Source organism: Pseudonaja textilis, chromosome 1, assembly GCF_049901715.1.
Source record: "Pseudonaja textilis isolate UNSWEBS1 chromosome 1, rPseTex1.2, whole genome shotgun sequence".
Taxonomy (NCBI): Eukaryota; Metazoa; Chordata; class Lepidosauria; order Squamata; family Elapidae; genus Pseudonaja; species Pseudonaja textilis.
Genome location: NC_141990.1, coordinates 243,313,959 through 243,333,090, shown reverse-complemented (window position 1 = coordinate 243,333,090; position 19,132 = coordinate 243,313,959). Strand labels below are relative to the sequence as shown.

The 19,132-nt window shown below is 39.4% G+C and overlaps 1 protein-coding gene across 8 annotated transcripts in view; it reads right to left on the bottom strand.

Annotated features, from left to right (window-relative positions):
• The window catches only part of TEAD1 (TEA domain transcription factor 1), a 231,527-nt gene extending 228,340 nt beyond the window's left edge, over positions 1-3,187 (bottom strand). For 5 of the 8 annotated variants that reach the window (XM_087921147.1, XM_087921150.1, XM_026705720.2 and 2 more), the window contains exons 1-2: positions 2,736-3,128; positions 1,765-1,902 (exon numbers count right to left, since the gene is read on the bottom strand). The gene's annotated coding sequence lies outside the window, so the exon portion shown is untranslated. Of the gene's footprint in view, positions 1-581; positions 719-1,764; positions 1,903-2,735 lie in introns of those variants that run through there. The other 3 variants (XM_026705713.2, XM_087921149.1, XM_087921148.1) reach the window with 3 other exon arrangements.
• Positions 3,188-19,132: the final 15,945 nt, after the last annotated feature.

The window sequence follows — 19,132 nt, the reverse complement described above, 5'->3', positions numbered from 1 at the left end:
TGGCTTTTCAACCAACACACATAAAGAGCCACATTCTTCCAACACTAAAAATCTTCCAGCTGGAATTCACTAAGGGCCAAGTTCTTAGTTGTGCTAAAACTGTTTTTTTCCACTGTTTACCAAACTTTCTTTCAAAACCAATACTTCACTCTAGTCTCTTGTGATAACTTTAATGGACCTAAATACAATATTAATCATACATCTAACAGACTCTGCAGTTGCTTTTGATAACTTTAAATGTTTTCAGCAGAACTGAACATCAATAATTATTAACATCACATACATTCAGATATTATCATTCCATTACTTTCATTTAGCAAAAGGGGGGGGGGGAATATGGAATCAAAGGCTCAAACTGTTTTCCTAAACAATGCATCTACAAGTGTTGAAAATATTTAATGCAACTAGAACTCCAAAGTTATGGCTAACTTTATGAACAAATCACCATGGCACAAACATGAATTAAAATATGAAGAAATCTAAAATGCATTGTGGAGAGCTGTGAAAATACTAAAAGAGTACCCCTCCAACACAGGAATCATTTCAAAAACTCAGCTAGGCCTTAAGTTTGTACTCCTGACCTTTTGAAGAGAAATATGAATTCTCAGCATTCCATTTGAAAAATATGCAGGAGCTGCTGCTGTCTGTACAGAGATACAGAAGTAAGGCAGTGTAAAACAGCCTCTGAATTATCTGGAATCTTTTTAACACTGTCAGTACAATCTAATGTCCTTGCAGTGGTATTCCCCAACTATTTATAGAGATGGCAATGCACTATGTACCCCAGGACAACCGTTCCAAATTTAGGAGCACATTTCTTCAAATCTTGTACGAAATAAGACCAGATTTCTATTTACAATTTGTGTTCCCAGTGCACTATACATAATGCTCTTTTCCTTTTGTCAGCTTCTGCCCTTGAATACAATTTTACATCCAGATAAAAGGCATTGTAAGTTTAGCTAAAGGTGATTTTTTTTAACTTAACTGCTTTCAATACTGATACTTATCTAGATTTCTCTTGCAAAACTACAACCAAGGATGTTTCTTTAACTTGACCAATTTACAGATTAGAATGTTTAGTGTTCTTGATAAAGAGTTTTGGCTGAGCTACTTTTATTCATTGACTATTTTAAATCAGAATAGAGATACATCATGCCAGAAGTCACATAAGCAGTTAAAAGCACCATGCTATTTTTTAAAAATAAGAAGTATATAGCAAGACAGAGATTTTTACACCTCAAATTAAAACATAAAGCCACTTACATTTAGAAATAAAGAAAAGTAGGTGCCCATCAACTTTGAGGCATTTATTGAAGGCTATTTGATATGTAGACATATCGCCATATACAGGTAGCCACTTCTAATCTCTTAACTATTCTCCTAAGAAGCACAGGTGACACTGATTTTTCATAGTTTCAAAATATTTTAATACAATGATAATGTTGGGTGCTTTAAAAAAAAGAGAGAAAATCAATCCAGAATTGTATAAATTTCTTGTTTGTCCATCTCCCCCAATACATTGGAATAAAAAAACAAGAGTTTGGCTCTCGAACTATGCCTCACTTTCTATTTTTTTGTTTTGGATTTAGATAAACTTAATTTTCCTCTCGCCCCCCTCATGTAAGTGGACTTCCTTTCTTTAACAGTGTGAATTGTGGAACAAAAGAGTCTCTTTTGGCCAGCAGCACTATTAACGTGTAGGGAGGGGATGCACAAGGTTCCTGTAAAAGGTTAGAGGAAAATAAATAAACATTGGGCTCCTACCGAAGGAAGTTTTCCAGGGACACTCTCCTCGTTTTTGTTGGAACTGTGACTTTGTTGTCTTTTGGGGATACAATGTTTCTGCTGACTCCGGAAAATTTTTCCACTTGAATGTGCAATTAAGCAGCAGCAGCAGCAGTTCTGGAGAAAGCAAAGAAGCAACGAAAGAGAACATTCCTTCTTTCATCTTTAAAAGGAGGGATAAAAGGGGGAGGGGGCAGGCGGAGGAGAAACTAAAAAAAGAAAAGGGAAAAACAAGGGGAAAAAAACCCCCCAAACTAAACAAAACCTCAAGGCTCTATAAACAGGCAGCTAAATCTCCGATCCAGCCACTTTTTATAAAAGCTCAGCGCAGGGACGAGGGACTCAAGGGATAGGTTCGTTTTACTATGCAAGGCCTGATCTGCTCCCAAGTTATTTCTTCTCGACGAAAAATGTGAAAAATGCCAAAGATTTGTGTGTGTGTGCGCGCGCGCGCGCGGGAGTGTGTGTGTGTGTTTGAGAGAGAGAGAGAGAGAGAGTGCGCGCGCGCCAGCCAGGCTGCAAAGCAGTGACTCAGGCAACTAAATTAAAGCAGCAAACAGCAATAAGGCGCAGAGGGCGAGAGAGGAACGGCACGGCCGCCTGTTGCAGCTCTGGCTAAATACCCAAATCAGGCTAAACTCCGTTGGAAACAGCTTTACCTCCCCCTCCCCTGTCTCCCAAGGCTACTTTGCCTGATTTTTCGCTTCCCGCTCCCCCCAACTCCTCTCCCTTCTGTTCACCTGCGGAGACTGAGAAGCGGGAAGGGAGGGGGGCGTGAAAAGAGGGGGGGCGCAACCGACACGATTCTCCCAAGTAAATAACGGAGGACCTCTTCCCCCCCACCCAAGACACCGCCATCCACCGTTCCCTGCCACACAAAGCAAAGCGAACCGTAAAGCTGCCCCCTCCAGCCTCCACTCGCCCCTTCCACGCACACGCACAAAACTTACCTCCACTCCACTCCCCACCTTTGCAAACACCACCAGCCTTTCTTTTTTGTTTTTTTGTTTTTTTGTGTGCAAATCAATTTCAAAACTTCTTCCAGCTTCCCCCGGGGACTTTTGGCTTGCTTTTAAAATGTCTATAGCCTTCGTGTGTATTTTTTTTTTTTTTGCTTGTTGCTTGGTTTGGGGTTTTTTTTGATGGTTTTTTTTTTTTTGCCCCTTAAAAAATCACGGTGTGTGTGCGTCTTGGGCTCTACAGCTTGTTGGCTTGCGGGATTATTGAAGCCCTTCAAGTGATTAGTTACTGCCCCCAAAAACCGGTGGCGGCAGGGCGGGCTGGGCTTTCGAATGGGCTTGTGCAGCGCGAGCGATGCTAAGAATGTTCGGAATGAGAAGAGGAATGAAATGAACGCGAGGAGCGGACTCTCTACAGGGGAGGCGGAGCCACGGCCCGCAACAGCCAGGGGATGCAGAGGGGCGGAGCCAGGAAGCAGCTGGTGACCTCATAGGAAAGTCCAGGAGAGGAGAGAGGGAGGGAGGGAGCGAGGGGAAAAGGGGGGGAAGGAATCAGATCACATGGGGAGGAGAAAAGTTAGAGATGGAGGGGGGAGAGAGAGAGAGAGGGAGAGGTGTCCTCGCGAGCCACCTTAGTCGCAGGCGCAAAGCGGAGGAGCCTCTTGAAATGGGATCTTGCTCACATGCCGAGGCACAATCGCGAGGGCGGAGCCGAAGCTACACGGCTGAGCCGGGATCGCTCCAGCTGCGGCTCCCGTCGGGTGGGGTGGGGGTGGGGGTGGGGGTGGGGTGGGGAGGGCGCGGAGGAGGATTTACAGGCGGCGGAGAGCGAGGATTTCAGCGCCCTGAGGGAGGAAGGCTGGCTGATGCAAACTTTCTGGAGCTCCTTGGAGTTGCGCGCTGGCGAGAGGTGGAATTTGCCTCGAATCGATCGTAGCAACCAGGAGGAGGAGGAGGAAAGAGAAAGAAAAGGCCCGCTGGGTTTCAGTGAAACCCGATATAAACCTCTGGGTCGACGGGGAAGGAAAAACGCCTCATTCAGGAGCAAACCATAACGAGGATGTCTTAACTGGGAAAGTAGGCTGGGCGAGAGTTTGTTGGTATTAGTTTGTTTGCTCAGGGTGTGGTGGTTGAAAGAAAGAAAAAGAGAAAGAAAGAAAGAAAGAAAAAGAAGGAAAGAAAGAAAGAAAGGAAAAAAAAGAGGAAGAATTTTAAGCGCGGCAACTCCTCCACTTTTGAATTTGTTGCAACGGCTGCGGTTGTGCGATTCCACATAGCGTGTTTTCTCCTCCCCGGGTGAAATCGATGTCATTTCCCCCAGACAGGAAGAGGCTCCTTAGGGATTTTCGGCAGCGAACTTAGCTCGTTTAACCATTTGATAGCCGGATGTGAAAGGAAGCCTCGTTCTAAAATCGGGAGGGGGGTGGTGGTGTCGTGATTTGAGGAAATGGAACCAGAGTCCCTCTTCACTACAGACTAGGCAACCATTTGTATGCAAACTAGGCATAATCGTGGGTTTAGCTTAATGTTTGTGTGTGTGTCCCGAGAAGGCGGGAAAATGGTTAAATAAATCAAAGTTACTATGGATAAGTCTTGGTTCATGCAAACTCAAGCTATCTTGTGTAATTGTGACATTAGAATCTCCTATTTTAAAAGATGCCCTTTTCCCCTTCCAATTGTGATCTCTTTTCGCCCTCTAATTTACTGTATCTTCTGAAGTCATTTAACCATCATAAGGTTCTTTCTTACATTCACCTAGCCATATACTATGCTAAATATGCTAGTCATATTTAGAAGGCATAGCCTTAGGTTGCAACCTTTGCCACATCCCCAGCCCATGATGAATGCAATCAAAATTCATCTGGAGCTCTTCCCATTTTATAGTAAGGTTTTCTGTCTTGGTGTCCACACAATAATACCACACAGCACATTCGTCATCTTGGTTAAGAGCCAGCATCTTGTGATTCACTGGTTGAAGCGCTCAGTGCCCTCCATTTTGTTAGGTAGGAAACAACATTTTCCAGCAAAATGGATATCCACACAACTTCATCAAAAAGTGCCTGCACACTCCACCCAATGTAGCACAGTGAATAAAAGGACATTGCCCTACATCAAAAACATCTCAGAAGCCACCAATAGATTATTACAACCAGATGGAATCAGCATAGCACACAAACCAGTTAAAGCTCTCCAAAACATCCTAAGTCAAGGATGTCAAACTCAAGGCCCAGGGGCCAGAGCTTAGATTTGGCCCACAGCGCTGCCCTGGAAACAGTAAAGGACCAGCCCGTGGTCCCTCTGCCAGTGAAAATAGAGTTTGTGACGGCCACATACAGCCCTCCCAAGCTCTGTTTTGAACAGCCAGCAAACTTTCAACTCCTTCAGCCCTCTGCCAGTGAAAATGGAGCCGGGGGGGCAGGCGGAGGGCTGCAGGAGGCCATCATGGTTGAAAATGGAGCTGGGGGTAACCATGCACATTTTCACTGGCAGAGGGCTGTTGGAGGCTGTCGCAGTCAAAAATTGATGTCAAGCTGGCCACATCCACCCAGGCCCTCTAAGGTCAAACACATCCCTGATGTAGCCCTCAATGAAATTGAGTTTGATACACCTGTCCTAAGTAAACCAAAAGAGGTCCAGAATCAAAAAATAGGAGTCATCTACATTGTACAACATACAGCATGCAACATACAGAGTAAAGACTGCAACAGCCAATACATAAGACAAACATGCATGAAGACTGGTAGAACACACCAATGAACACCAGTGAAAGATTAACAGAGTTGGAAGGGACCTTGTAGGTCAGCTAGTCCAACTCTCAGACATCATGAGAACTTTGTTTCCACACATATGGATAGACATTTTTTTGTCAACTGGAAACTGACCATCCTAGACCAAGTCAAGTCCAAAAGTGCTAGAGGATTCCTGATAACCTGGCACTCTGACAAATTGGGCATCAATAGAGACATAAAAAGGAGTGTGATGACTCAGCAGTTAAAGATGCTGAGCTTGTCAGCCTGAAAGCTGACAGCCTGTGTTCAAGACCTGAGCCCTGCACGATGGGATCAGCTCCCGTTACTTGCTCCGGTCCTTGCCCACCTAGCAGTTTGAAAGCATGCAAATGCAAGGTACCGTTTTGATGGAAAGGCAACATCTTTCTGTGTGCCGTCACGTAAATAATGCTGGTCACATGTGCATGGAAATGTCTTTGGACAATGCTGGCTCCCTCAGCTAAGACATGGAGATGAGCATCGCCTCTTAGAGTCAGACACAACTGGACAGTGGAAACTTTTATCTTTAGACACATAAACCTAACATCTACCTCCTGTGCAAAAGATTCAATCAACAAGCCTAAATGGGAATAAAACCACCAAAACACCTCCCTACCAACAACCACCCTGTGAGGAGCATAGATTAACACCAAGATTAATATCAGACCAACAATCAAGAAGTAAATAAGACCCCAATCAAGGAACTGCCAAACAAGCTAATAGTAACCAGCCCAACCAAAGAATCTCAAAGATCACTCCCACCAATACTGACAGGGCAAGCCACTAGAATATAAAATGAGAGCAAATCCCACTTCTTAATAGCATTGATGATGTTATCCAGTTTGGTTGTTTTCTTACATTATCCAATCTTAGAAAAACCCAAAGACCCCTCATTTCAACCCTGAATTATAAATGTTCTGTATTTTTTATTTTATTTTTTATTTATTGATTTTTTCCAAGAGAGAGAGAGAGTGTGTGTTTTTAAAAAGTTGACTTGTTCTGCCACATGTTCTTTATAGCAACTAGAATACTGAACAAGGCAGTTTTTTTCCTGACAAAGATCCTCGTAGACTCTACTATCAGTTAAATAACTTGGTACAGCAAACAGAAATTCCTCTGCAGGATCCTGGTGTCTTCTGCTCTTCTTAGTATAGATATTGTTCATTGTCACTAATGGGCATATTCTAACATGATACCCCTAGAACATTTTCTTGCTTACTTGAAGTTCTACAATGGAAAGGCATAACCAAATATTTATTTCTATATATTACCCTAGTCATAGCTATAGCAGTAGCAACAGCACTTAGATTTATATACTGTTTCACAGTGCTTTACAGCCCTCTCAGCATATTGCCCCCAATAATCTGGGACCTCATTTTACCAACCTCTAGGATGGTAGGCTGAGACAACCTTGAACCGGTGAGGATTGAACTGCTGGCGGTTGGCAGAATTAGACTGCAATACTGCATTCTAACCACTGTGCCACCACAATGTAGCCATATCTCCATCCATCCATCCATCCATTGAAGTGCGACAAAAGATTAAATTTTACTTGGTCAGGTATATTGTTTTTAGTTTTTTAAAATGTGTGCTTTAGGAGATTTTGAATCTGAGCAGGTGCCAAAGATAGACAAATCATGCTAAACTTTAAGATGGCTTGGTGCTATCTGAACGTGGCCTTTGTAATTCCCAAATTGGGTTTTATGGCACAGCAGATTGCACAAATTTGGTTAGTTTGAGTTACTAAATCATAGTTAAAATATCAAGCAAGTATATTGGCAAGACTTTTGAAATCAAAATATTCAATTGACCATAAACACATTGCTAGATTATTTCCTCCACAGGACTACATCACTTTTCTATGTTATGTGTGCATCAAACAGAGACCATTTTGCACGTTTAAAAACAATGGCTGGTAAGCAAAGGTTATGAAAAGTTTCAGCATTCTTCTAGATGCCCAACACTGGGGTAACTTATCAGCAGGTGTGTACACTCATCAACTGGATATTATAGTATTGCATGTCATGGGAGTTTACTGAGTGCACCATTATGGATAGAATTAATAAGGAAGTCCTTCTTGTTAGTTGCAAAGTCATTTCTGACCCATCTCTACATAGCTAGGTTCATACATATGAAGCCATAAAGTTGCTTTGGGGATTTTGCTTTATAACCCCAGACATTGGTAAACTATGATTTGTTTGGTATGGTATGGTATAACAGACTCTGTTAAGTGTGGTTTACTCAGTAAACTAGTTAAAACAAACCTTATTTTAGCATAATATGTAGATCTGACCGATTAAGAACATTTTAAACTCTACTCTTCAAAGAGACTTGAGCTATCCAAGATTTCTTCTAGTTAACGTGATGCTCAAGGCCATATGATGGCTTGCCCAGAAGCAGGTGGCATGCTGATATATGCTGCCTGAAACATGCCTTCCCAGAACTAGATGCTCTTTGTGGGGTTTTAAAAGATATGAGAACTAGGGAAGGAAACCCAAAACAAGGGAATTGAGGGGTATGAGGAGGGGTATCCTTCTCTTCCCCCTCCCTTTTTCTTGTGCCTTGTATATTTTAGATTGCAAGTCTAAGGATGTGGATACTCATAAAACAAAGTAAAATAACATGTTTTTGATAAATATATAGATCCTGACTCTTAGGGTCCATGTATAAGAGGAAATCTGAGATAACCAGCTACATAAAGTATGGACCAAAGAGTGTCCCTCAAGAAGGAATCAGTGGCAAAATGAGAACAGGGGACTACACTTCTTTTTTTAATCTCTTCATTGTGACTTGTTCATTCATTTGGCTAGCTATGTCATACAGAAACAACTCTGAAACCAATAACTGTTATAAACTGCCTACCTTGTTATAAACTACCTTTTGTTAAAAGGCTTCATCTGGATTCACTTCAGCATGAATAGCACTGAGAATACAAAAAAATATCCTGATGCTGGAACAACATTTTATTCCCAAATGCTGGGTGTAGGTGTAATCCAGAAAATTAATCTAATCATGGAAGAATGCTTTCATGCAAAGATTGAAAGCAAGGATATTTTAAAAGTTCTCAGGAGTGGGATCCTAACACACTAAGCCACATAACTCACTAATGTATAAATGTAGCTTGTTTGGATATGATTCCACTTTGTATTATGTTAAGAACTTACGCTTTTCAACTCTTTCCTAGTTATGAGAGACAAATGTCAAATTATGATTGGTTCACATAAGAATGAATAGTCTTCTGATACTTATTGACATCCAGCTTGATGTAGCAATCATGATTTCATGTGTACCCAAGGGATTGTGGTTTATTTTTTAAAAAGTAGAAAGCCACAGTTTTGCATGTTGTTATGCAAATATTTACTGCTATCTTTACTGCACTGTAAGTTTAAGAAACTGATTGGTTACTTTAGGTTTGGTAAAGCCCCCCACCCCACCCCCCCAAAAAATTGACCTATACAAATTAATTTAAAAGGGGATGAGATGAACATAAGAAAACCCACGAAAATAGTGAGTTACTCAAGTATGTTTCATTCAATTGCTTAGAAGCAAATAAAAGAGTTGAAGACAATTTAATCAGAAATGTCTTTGAATATTAGTTGGTCAGGTTGGTAGTTACGTTGTTAGTTTGAGTTTGGTGATTTGATTGCAAACGTTTCGTCCCCAAAGAGCACTGAAGATGTCTCCTCAAATGGGGACGAAACATTTGTAGCCAAATTGCCAAACTTGGATCTCAAACCAACAACACAACAATTTAATATAGTGGTTAAAGGCACTGAACTATACACTAGAAGACTATCGGTTGTAGTCCTGCTTTAGGCATGAAATCAGCTGGGTGACTTTGAGTGAGTCAGCCCCTCTCAGCCCGAGGAAGAGGTTTGAACACTGTTATCAAACACCATTGAACATTTTTTAAAAGAAAAAAAAAACTAACAATACGGGCTTCTCTTTCAACTGAAGTTCTTCAAGGAAAATTATGTAAGGTGCAATTCATTCAAATTATTTCTGTACAATGCTGATTACTTGTGGTTATCTTCATGATTCCACCCCCCATGGTATGTGGGCCTTTTCCCCAGTCCCAGATCAGAGGTCCTGGGATAAGCAGTTTCTAATCTTTACATGTGGCTGTAGAGCATTTCTGCCAGAGTTAGTGGCCCCCCCTCACAAAATTGCTGGAAAACTTAGCTTCAGGATTGACTTTTGCATATGGACATTGAGCTCCCATTAACCCTAATTTTGTGGGTGTAATTTTGGTGTTCATAAATTATTTCATCCACTATAAACCACAGGTACTGCAAGTGGCTTCTGATGTCTAACAGCTTGTTAATTCACTCAGCAAATTACTGTTCAATTCATTGTGGTTACAGAATTACAGGCTCAATTTATCAGAGGTCAGTGCTGGAAATCAGGTGCTAAATGAGCTTTGGATGGGGCCATTTTAATGGAATTAAATGTCCAGTGGAACACAGCCATTTCAGAAATCTCATCATTGATTACTACTTTATTCAGATTATCTGGAACGCTGGAACTTCTTGCTCTGCTTGTTTTTTATTTCTGCCATGGGAAATAGATTTATTAATAACTAAAACTATACATATTATGATGCATGAAACCAGGCTAGATTTATTAAATTGGTACATTATGGTATCTAAACAAAAGGCCAAAATAGCCATACAATAATATTAACTATATAATGTAACTTCAAAGTTAATAAATAGTATTTTGAAAAATAAAAGTCTGGGAACCTATATAAATAATATAAAATGCTATAAAAATTACCTTAATTGCTCAAAAATCATTTTCTTTGCCTCTTTGTTGGAACACCCCCCTTATTCCATTATTATCAGACAACACACATCAACAGTTCATTGCATTCAGATCAGTTAACAAATTTTTTTCTTTGAATTTTTGTAGTATATTTATTTTAGCTCGCTCTCCTACTTAAAACCGCCAGACATTTTTGATGTCTGCATAGATACAATATATTAGGGCAAAAGGAAAGACGAACATGCACCTTTGTATAGATTGTATTATTTTTTATTATATTATTTGTATCCCACCTTTATTATTTTTATAAATAACTCAAATTTACAAACATATCCATCACTCCGCCTTCTTTCTGTTTTCCCCACCACTACAACTCTGTGAGGTGAGTTAGACTGAGAGAGAGAGAGAGAGAGAGAGTGACTGGCCCAAAGTCACCCAGCTGGCTCTGTGGCTAAACAGGACTTGAACTCACGGTCGCCTGCTTTCTAGTCTGGTGCCTTAATCACTAGACCAAACTGTTATGATCATTGTATGTCCTATCTGCATTGACAATCCTGCTGCTTGCTGCTCCAAATATAACAATAAATCACAGTCAAAGATTCTAAAGATTCTAAAACAGAAGGTTTGTATGATAAACTGACTGACTTAGATAATATTTTGACAGGTACTGATGAAAAGGTGATTTAAAAATTGTATGGATATCTATTAGAAATTAAACTAGAAGAAGAACAAGTTAAAGAAACTATGATTGCTTGGGGGAAGAATTTTGGATATGGGATTGATTTAGAGAAATGGCAAAAATTGTGGTCTCAAAATTATAAAATGACAATGTCAACAGCATATAAAGAAAACTTGTATAAGATGTTTTACAGGTGGCATTTTCCCCTGACAAGAATAGCAAGAATGTTCAAGAATAAATACGAAAAATGTTGGAAATGTCATCAGACACCTGGCTCATATTACCATATGTGGTGGACTTGTGCAGATGCTAAAAAATACTGGACTAAAATCCACATGTGGTTGGAAAAAATGACGAAAAAACATAGACTTGAAACCAGATATATTTTTTATTGGGAATTTTACCTGAAATATATAGTAAAGACTTGAAATACCTGATTGTAAATGTATTAACAGCGGCTAGGATTGTATTTGCTAAAAACTGGAAAAATGAGAAAATACCATCACAGGAAGAAATCATTAAGAAAATATTGGAATGTGCTGAAATGAGTAGACTGACATTTGAAATCAGAGAACAAGATGATAAACAATTTTATAAAATTTGGGATCTTTTCTATCAATGGTTAGACAAAGTACAGTAATGAAATATGTAGATTTTTAGAAAATAATAAATGTATAAAGATGTACTTCTTTCTTATTATAACTACAAAATGATTTTAGGATAGATTTGGGATGATAATATGAACTGTTATAAAATAAATTATGGTTATCTTGTAAAATATGAATGAATAAAAGTATAGTCAAATGATTGATTAATAATGATACCAAGGTATTTAATTTTTGATTGACAATATGAGATTACATGTAATGTAATTGTAATTGAAGACTACAAAATGGAAGCACAAAACAATTTGAAAACCAACCAGCACACTGTATGTACACCTATGGAAGATAGCTTGATGTTTTTATGTTTTATTTGTTTATGTTTGTTTTTAAAAACCAATAAAATTTTAAAAAACAAACAAACAATAAATCACAGTCAAATGGAACATGTCACAATGCACATTTCTCTATTACAATGAAATCTCATTTGCTGTCTAAGTCTAAACAATGTGGTTTGATGATCCAAGTCCTGAATGGAATTTCCAACAAGACATTTGCAACTAAGCCATATTAAATATTCCCCAAGATATCCAACATATTTACTCAATTATTTATTATTAAACCTGAGCACTTCTTCAACTCCAAGCAACTCCCAATCGCTCGTGTACAAGCCATATTTTTCCATGTAACCTCATTTTAAAACTATAGGAAACCCAATTTGCATCATTAAAAGAAACGCCACTGGTTTACCAGAACAGAACATTAAAGGATATTGTTCCAGAGGTTGCACAAGTAACTAACAACAATGCCATCCATTTCCTTCAGCTTTCTATACAAGAGGGTTACTGGTTTAGAAGTCAGATTAATTCTTCCCAAACCTCTAACCATTGAGAAATGCATACGCAGTAAAAGCATCTGGAACAAATCTATCAAACAACAAATACTGGAGTTGAATAATCTGCCAAGAAGCACTCTGAGGTAAATCAAAGTCATTTTTTAAACTTGCAAAAGTTTTTAAAAACTAGGTCTTCACTTGATTCATTGTAAGAATATTGTAGAAGGCCCAAACTATCTGCCCTGCTCCAAGAAAAGATTTACCCACTATTTTTAAACTAAATTAAATAACCTGAGCTTTTCATGGATTACACTTTAAAAACACTTTCATTATATATAGTATTACATTAAGGGCTGATCTTAAAACAAGGATTTTTAGTGAAGTCCAATAACCAGTCTTGAATTGATCCAAAGAAAAATCTAAATTCTGAGGTTATTCATTCCATCCAGTGACAAAACTTAGCATAAATCCCCAATATTATGACTGGAAAAAAAAATTGAAGTAAAATCCTCCTGGATTCAGGTCTAAACAGAACTATGTATGTTTTATATTTGCATCTTCTTTTTCAAAAAGCCCTTTTTTCTGTCAGTGTGTTGTGATGTACTAAGACTAACAAATGCCTGAAAGACCAATTAGTAAATATAATTGCTGAGTTCACATTATCAGATCAAGACAAAAAGGCTTATTTGCTTGTGACAAAGTGTATTCTGTAATGCCAAACATCTATAACAAGCCATGGTATACCATAATCTGTGACATTAGTCCCTAGCTCTGACGTTGCATCACTTCTAAATGTAATTAGAAACTAAGTCCATTGTTGCAAACTTGATATCCTCCAGATTTTAAAAAAATATACGTCTTATTATTCCCAGGTACAATTTATCATATGGCTTACAATGTCAGGGAATTCTAAACATGCTAGATACGCAATGCAGTCCTGACAGCCTAGAATGCTAGTTCATTCTAGTTCATTCATTCAGCATTTACGTGCCTATCCTTGGCGGGCTATGGTATGTGTGTGTGAAACTAGCTTTACACTAGTTAACTAGTGGCACTCAGGTTTCTGGCTCTTCCGTGCTCTTCCTCCAGTATTGCCTCATCTCGTGTCAGGATGTCTTGCATCCAACCAGGTCCAGCACTGGCTTCTGCTCTCCACACACATAAACGCAGCTGGATTTTTCCCATTTATAAGTGGTACCCATTTATCTATTCACAATATAGCATGCTTTTGAACTGCTGGGTGGACAGCAGGAGCTAGGAATCAAGCTACGGGAGCTCACTCTGTCTCACAGCGCTGGGCTCGAACTGCTAGAGTACAAACCATTTCTGGCTAGCAGTTTCAGTATCATTAAGCCTCTGCACCACTGCATCCCCTTGTAGGTACAATGAATATAAATGATGGATGCATCGATCTGAAACAGGCACATGTGCAGTAGGCTGAAAACAGGCACTCCTCTAGCAATGTAATACTTCTCACTCTTTTTCTGCATGTTAATGTCTAAAAAGTATCTAGTTCAAAACTGCCCCTGTGACTTTCAAGTTTTGACAATGGCCATTCATTCAAATGGAGTAATCTTTTTTTTTTTATCCCAGGCACAATATGTAGTCCAAATCAATGTCTTGGTGTAGGAAGAGCCTTTTAACCATTTGTTTTGCAATCATTTATTCATCTCCATTATGGTCCAGTTTATTGTCTCCACCAAAATGATGGGAAGCATTTGGTGATTAATTTCCTCTTTTGTCTCTGGACATAGAGTGGGAGGCAGGAGTAAGCACAAAATGAGAGCTGCTCCCTTTGCAGTATCTTACCTGTTCATAAATGTTTACATTATCCAATCCAGCAGGCATGCAGAGAATAAAATGTTAATAGCCTGGGAAATCTTAATTCCCATGCTTTCTTTGCAAAGGCTCTGACCCTTATCTGATCCTCATGTTATTTCCTTGTTGTAAAAAAATCAATGCAGAAGTGTTTTTTTTTTCACCAGCCCACACAAAGATGGCTGGAATATGAGTCAAAGTATAGAAAAACTAGCATATCACCATAAACCACAACCTGAGGCATCGTTTGATATATATACCATGGGACAGGAAAGTAGCTTTGACTTAGTATATCATGCAAATGCTTTCATAATATGTTAATAGCTTGTCTGAAAGAATATACATCATTTAAAATACTTGGTAAATTTCTTTAAAAAGATATAAGCATTTGGTAGTAATTTCTGTGACTTTGAATCCATTTATAGTATTTTTTCCCTCATATCCGTACAAATGGCTGGGCTTGGATATAAAGTGAAAAAGCACACTTCAGTCTTAAGAGGAACAAGTTTTTCCTCCTTTCTCATCCTGTAGAGCAGAGTTTCTCAACCCCAGGGCCACTGCCCACTACTGGGCCATGACCTATTCGGAACTGGGCTGCCCAAGTAGCTGGCTGGAACATGTGTGCAGCTCAACTTGCATGAGTGGCAGGCTGGCAGGCACTCATGCCCATGTTTACTGGCCCTCCGCTTGTGCAAGTCAAAGCTGTCCACGTGCGCTGGCCCACCACTTGCACGAGGGTTGTATGCATGCTCACAAGCCAGCCCACTGCTCATGCAACCCACAAAGGTTCCCCTCTCCCCCTCCCCATCTAGGCCACCAAGCCACAAAGGTTAGGGACCGTTGTTCTAGGGCACGTCAGAGTTAAAGGTAGTTCTTATAAGATGCATTTGCAACCTGTGGCCTGTAGTCAATTTGTGTAAGGACCAGGAAAACATGGGAGACACTAGCCCCTCAGGAATTGCCAGCACATTTTCCTGCATTCCTTCACAGAAGCTGTGCTATCTGTTTCTATTCTCACTAAGCAGGTGCAGAGGTAGAAGGTTTAGAATATTGCATGCTGGAGTTTGAAAATGTCATCCTTGAACTGATAATGCTAGTGGTGCAATTTCACCATCTATCAATTTGAAGATCATTGGATAGCAAGAAAAGTCAGGGTGAGATCTTTTCCGTAACATCCTTTGGGGGAAGCGATTGCTGGGAGGGAAAAGATGCTAGGAAAATGGTACCCAGGTATACTGTAGAAGGGCATTGTGGACACGGTATTTAAAGTTGCTTTCATAAGTATTTGAATCTTGTTTCAGGCCTTTGGGTATTATTACCTTAAGGTCATTCTGGTACAATAAAAATGATTTGTGTGAAAATTAGGACTTGCTTTGAAGGTAATACTTTTTAATTCTTGCAATCTGTTCTGGGGGGAAAGAGTTGGACTTTGGAGAGAATATAAATATGACCACTATGACATGGATCAACACATTTTGATCAGGAATGTTCTGTCTATCAGGGTGACATGGCAGGCAAGACACGGGCAAGGAATGGGCGGAACCTGGGCCTACAGTAGGTGTGGGAAGAGACACATATCTTTCTCTCCTTCTTTTCTCTCTGTTTCAGATCCCCTTTTGGATTTCTCATTCATTGTGACTCCTCCATCTTCTCTTTTCCTGCAGCAAGAGTTGGGAAACAAGAATGCTGTCACTAGGGGCCTTTCTAATTTATTGCTAAGATTTTGTGTAATTAGGCTGAAGCCACATGAAATGAGCTTGAGGACTGCCTGTGCCTTAGGACTTTTAGGTGCTCATCCTTCCAGAGGCATTGGCACAATGTTGAAATCGGTTACTTCAAACTGAAGCCCGTCTTTACATCCCCTTTTGAGGTTTTTCAGAATCACGAGGAATCCTATAGCATCTGAGATCTTTGAAGGACATAGTACAAATCTTACATATGGACGTGGGTGCGTTTTCTAGATAGACATTATAGAATTAAGTAAAATAAGAAAATGTGTCTATAATTTAAAAGGGGGAAATGGATCAAAGATTTGATAGAAAAATAAACCAATGAAACTTAGAAAATAAAGCAGTCAGAGAAAAAGACATCTTATGAAAATGAGGGAGGGAAAAGAACTCCAGTAATCCACAATACATTTTGGAGGAAAGCTGAGGAAGAAGAGGATATTACTGGAGATGTGATCACTACATTCATTATTCATAATATATACATAGTCACTGTTTGTATGCATGTATGCATAAATAATAAACATTTTAAACAGGAAGCATGAGGGATCTTTCCCTCACCTCTTCCATGTAAACACTTCATTGGACATTAATAGAACTGACATATTTGTAATGCAAATGTATGTAAATGATTATTTAAAACAGTTCTTTTCCAAACTCCTTGGGACTGAAAGAACCTACTATTTTTGGACATATATTTCCTGAATTGTCATGTTGAGGAATTTTATGAAAAATGACAGCAATACACACACACAGAGAGAGAGAGAGAGAGAGAGAGAGAGTTTTCCCTCAAATAAATTAATCCTAAAAGTTGCTTGAATCTGTGTATTTTTTCAGGGACCAGGCATTTAAAGTCTATGTGGGCAGAGATTATGGAGAGCCAGAAGTGTGGGAAGGCCAGCTGGTTTCTCTATAAAACAGCAGTTGGAGACCCCCCCACACACACATGAATGAAAAACAAAATCCAAAAGAGGGACTATAAACATTTTTGTTCTCTAACTTTGTTCTTGTTTTAGGCACACATAGAAACACAAAGAGGCCATCAACATAACAACCATTAGATAAAGAAATGTAGTGTGTAAAATTAAGGACAACATTTTAAAATCATGATATTCATGGGAAAAATACATTATATTAATTTTATTTTTTTAGCACAGCAGATCAATTTCTGGGGAGGACCCATTTAAAGCTAGCTGAAAAAACAGAATTACATAATACAACTGGTGGCCATTTACAGCTCATCACTCAAGTCATTCAAATATCTCATTAATAAGGTGCAACATATATTGAACAAAAATACCAGTTTCTCATGATCTCTTGTATACAAGACAATTCACACAACCTGAAATCAATCCAGTGATGGTTTCTTGAGGAGGGGGCACACCAAAGCCATTTTAAGCAGGGTTGGGATATGACAGGGTTAACTACCAGTTCGGGATTTACAAGCTTCCCTGCAGGCTGCGAGCTGCGTGCCTGTTAATCAGCAGTAGCAGCTGCCTGCAGAGAAGCAGCCTTTGAAACAGACCTCTTTTCTTGCTTTTCTAACTTCAGCTGTGCCTCATTTGAAAGCTGAAGTTGAAAAAACCAGGAAATAAAGATCAGGTAAGAGCCCGGGTGGGCAAAAACATCAGCAGACATAGAACCAGTTCTATGTCTGCTGCTCTTCAGAGCTACTGGTTTTACAGAGGTGGACAGAACCGGTAGAAACCCACCCCTGATTTTAAGAGGTAAAGGAGTTTAGGAATTTAAAAAGTAAACTGCTTAGTCTGTAAATTACCTGTATCCTATCATCTGTCAGCAATTCCCTTCTGGATTCTATGTAGCACAAACACATCAGACTTCATACAAAAGGTTCAGTGAGAACAAGTTTGACATTGTGGCTCAAAACAAAGACACAGAAATACAAGAGCATTTTATTTGATTACATATTTCAAACTTTCCATGCTAGAAGAAAGAAATCAGTTCACAGAGTGACAGACTAACGAACTTGGCTATATCAAAAGGCTTTAGCCCATCTCAGAAAGTCTTAACAAACACAGTGAGTTTTAAACACTTTTTTTGTTTTTATGTGACTTCAGGTCAGTCTTGATTGTTGGTTGACAGTCTGGATATTTGATAACGTTTTCAGAAGTATCCTGCTATTGCCTTCTTTCTATGGCTGAGAGTTACTGGCCCAAAGTCACCCAACTGGCTTCTTGTCTAAGGCAGGACTAGAATTCAGTCTCCTGGTTTCAAATCCAGCACCTTTAACCACTACATTAAACTGGCTCACTTTTAACACATCCCAACTGTTTATTAATGAAAGTTGCAATACTTGAAATTTGCAATACCATCCTTTCTTCTTTTTCCTTTTCCTCATCTTTTCAAATGCTACATCAGTTTAACCATTCTTATGAAGAATGCTACTTATACTTTTTAATAATAAGTGTTAGTTGGAAAAGATGCTAACAGACTTTTATTTTTATTACTTTTATTATTTTATTACATGAATTAAAAAACATCATCTGCACAATACATAAGAAATTTTATTCAGGCCCAGGGTGTGTGGGTGGTATGCATTGTCCAATCCAACTAAGAAGTCTCTAACTTGAGAGCCAACATATAATGGTAGAGATTCTTGTGCTACAAGTGGGTTCTACTCTCAGCCATGGAAGTACATTGTGACCAGTCGGTGTCCTGAGCCCAGCCAATCTTACAGAGTGAAAAGGAAAAAAATAGGAAGAGGGAGAGCAATGCATGCCCTCTTGAATTCTTAGAAGAAAAACAAGATATAAATCTAATGAATAAATAAATAGTAGCAATAGCATTTAGACTTATATACCACTTCATAGTGCTTTACAGCCCTCTCTAAGCAATTTACAGGGTCAGAAAATTGTTCCCAGCAATCTGAGTCCTCATTTTACTGACCTTGGAAGGATGGAAGGCTGAGTCAACCTTGAGCCGGTGAGAATAGAACGGCTGGCAGAATTAACCTGCAATACGGCATTCTAGCCGCTGAGCCCCCACAGCTCTTAAATACATTTCATGATGTTCAAAACCACCTTCAATAGCTGTCCATTCAATGAACTGAAGAAGGCCAGTTTCTCTATAAGTGTCATGCCCCTATCAGAGTCTGAATCCGAGGAGGAAGACAAACAGTTGACAGGGAGTAGGAGTGTGGCTCTGTTGGTTGTGGAGGAAACTGGGGAAGGGCAA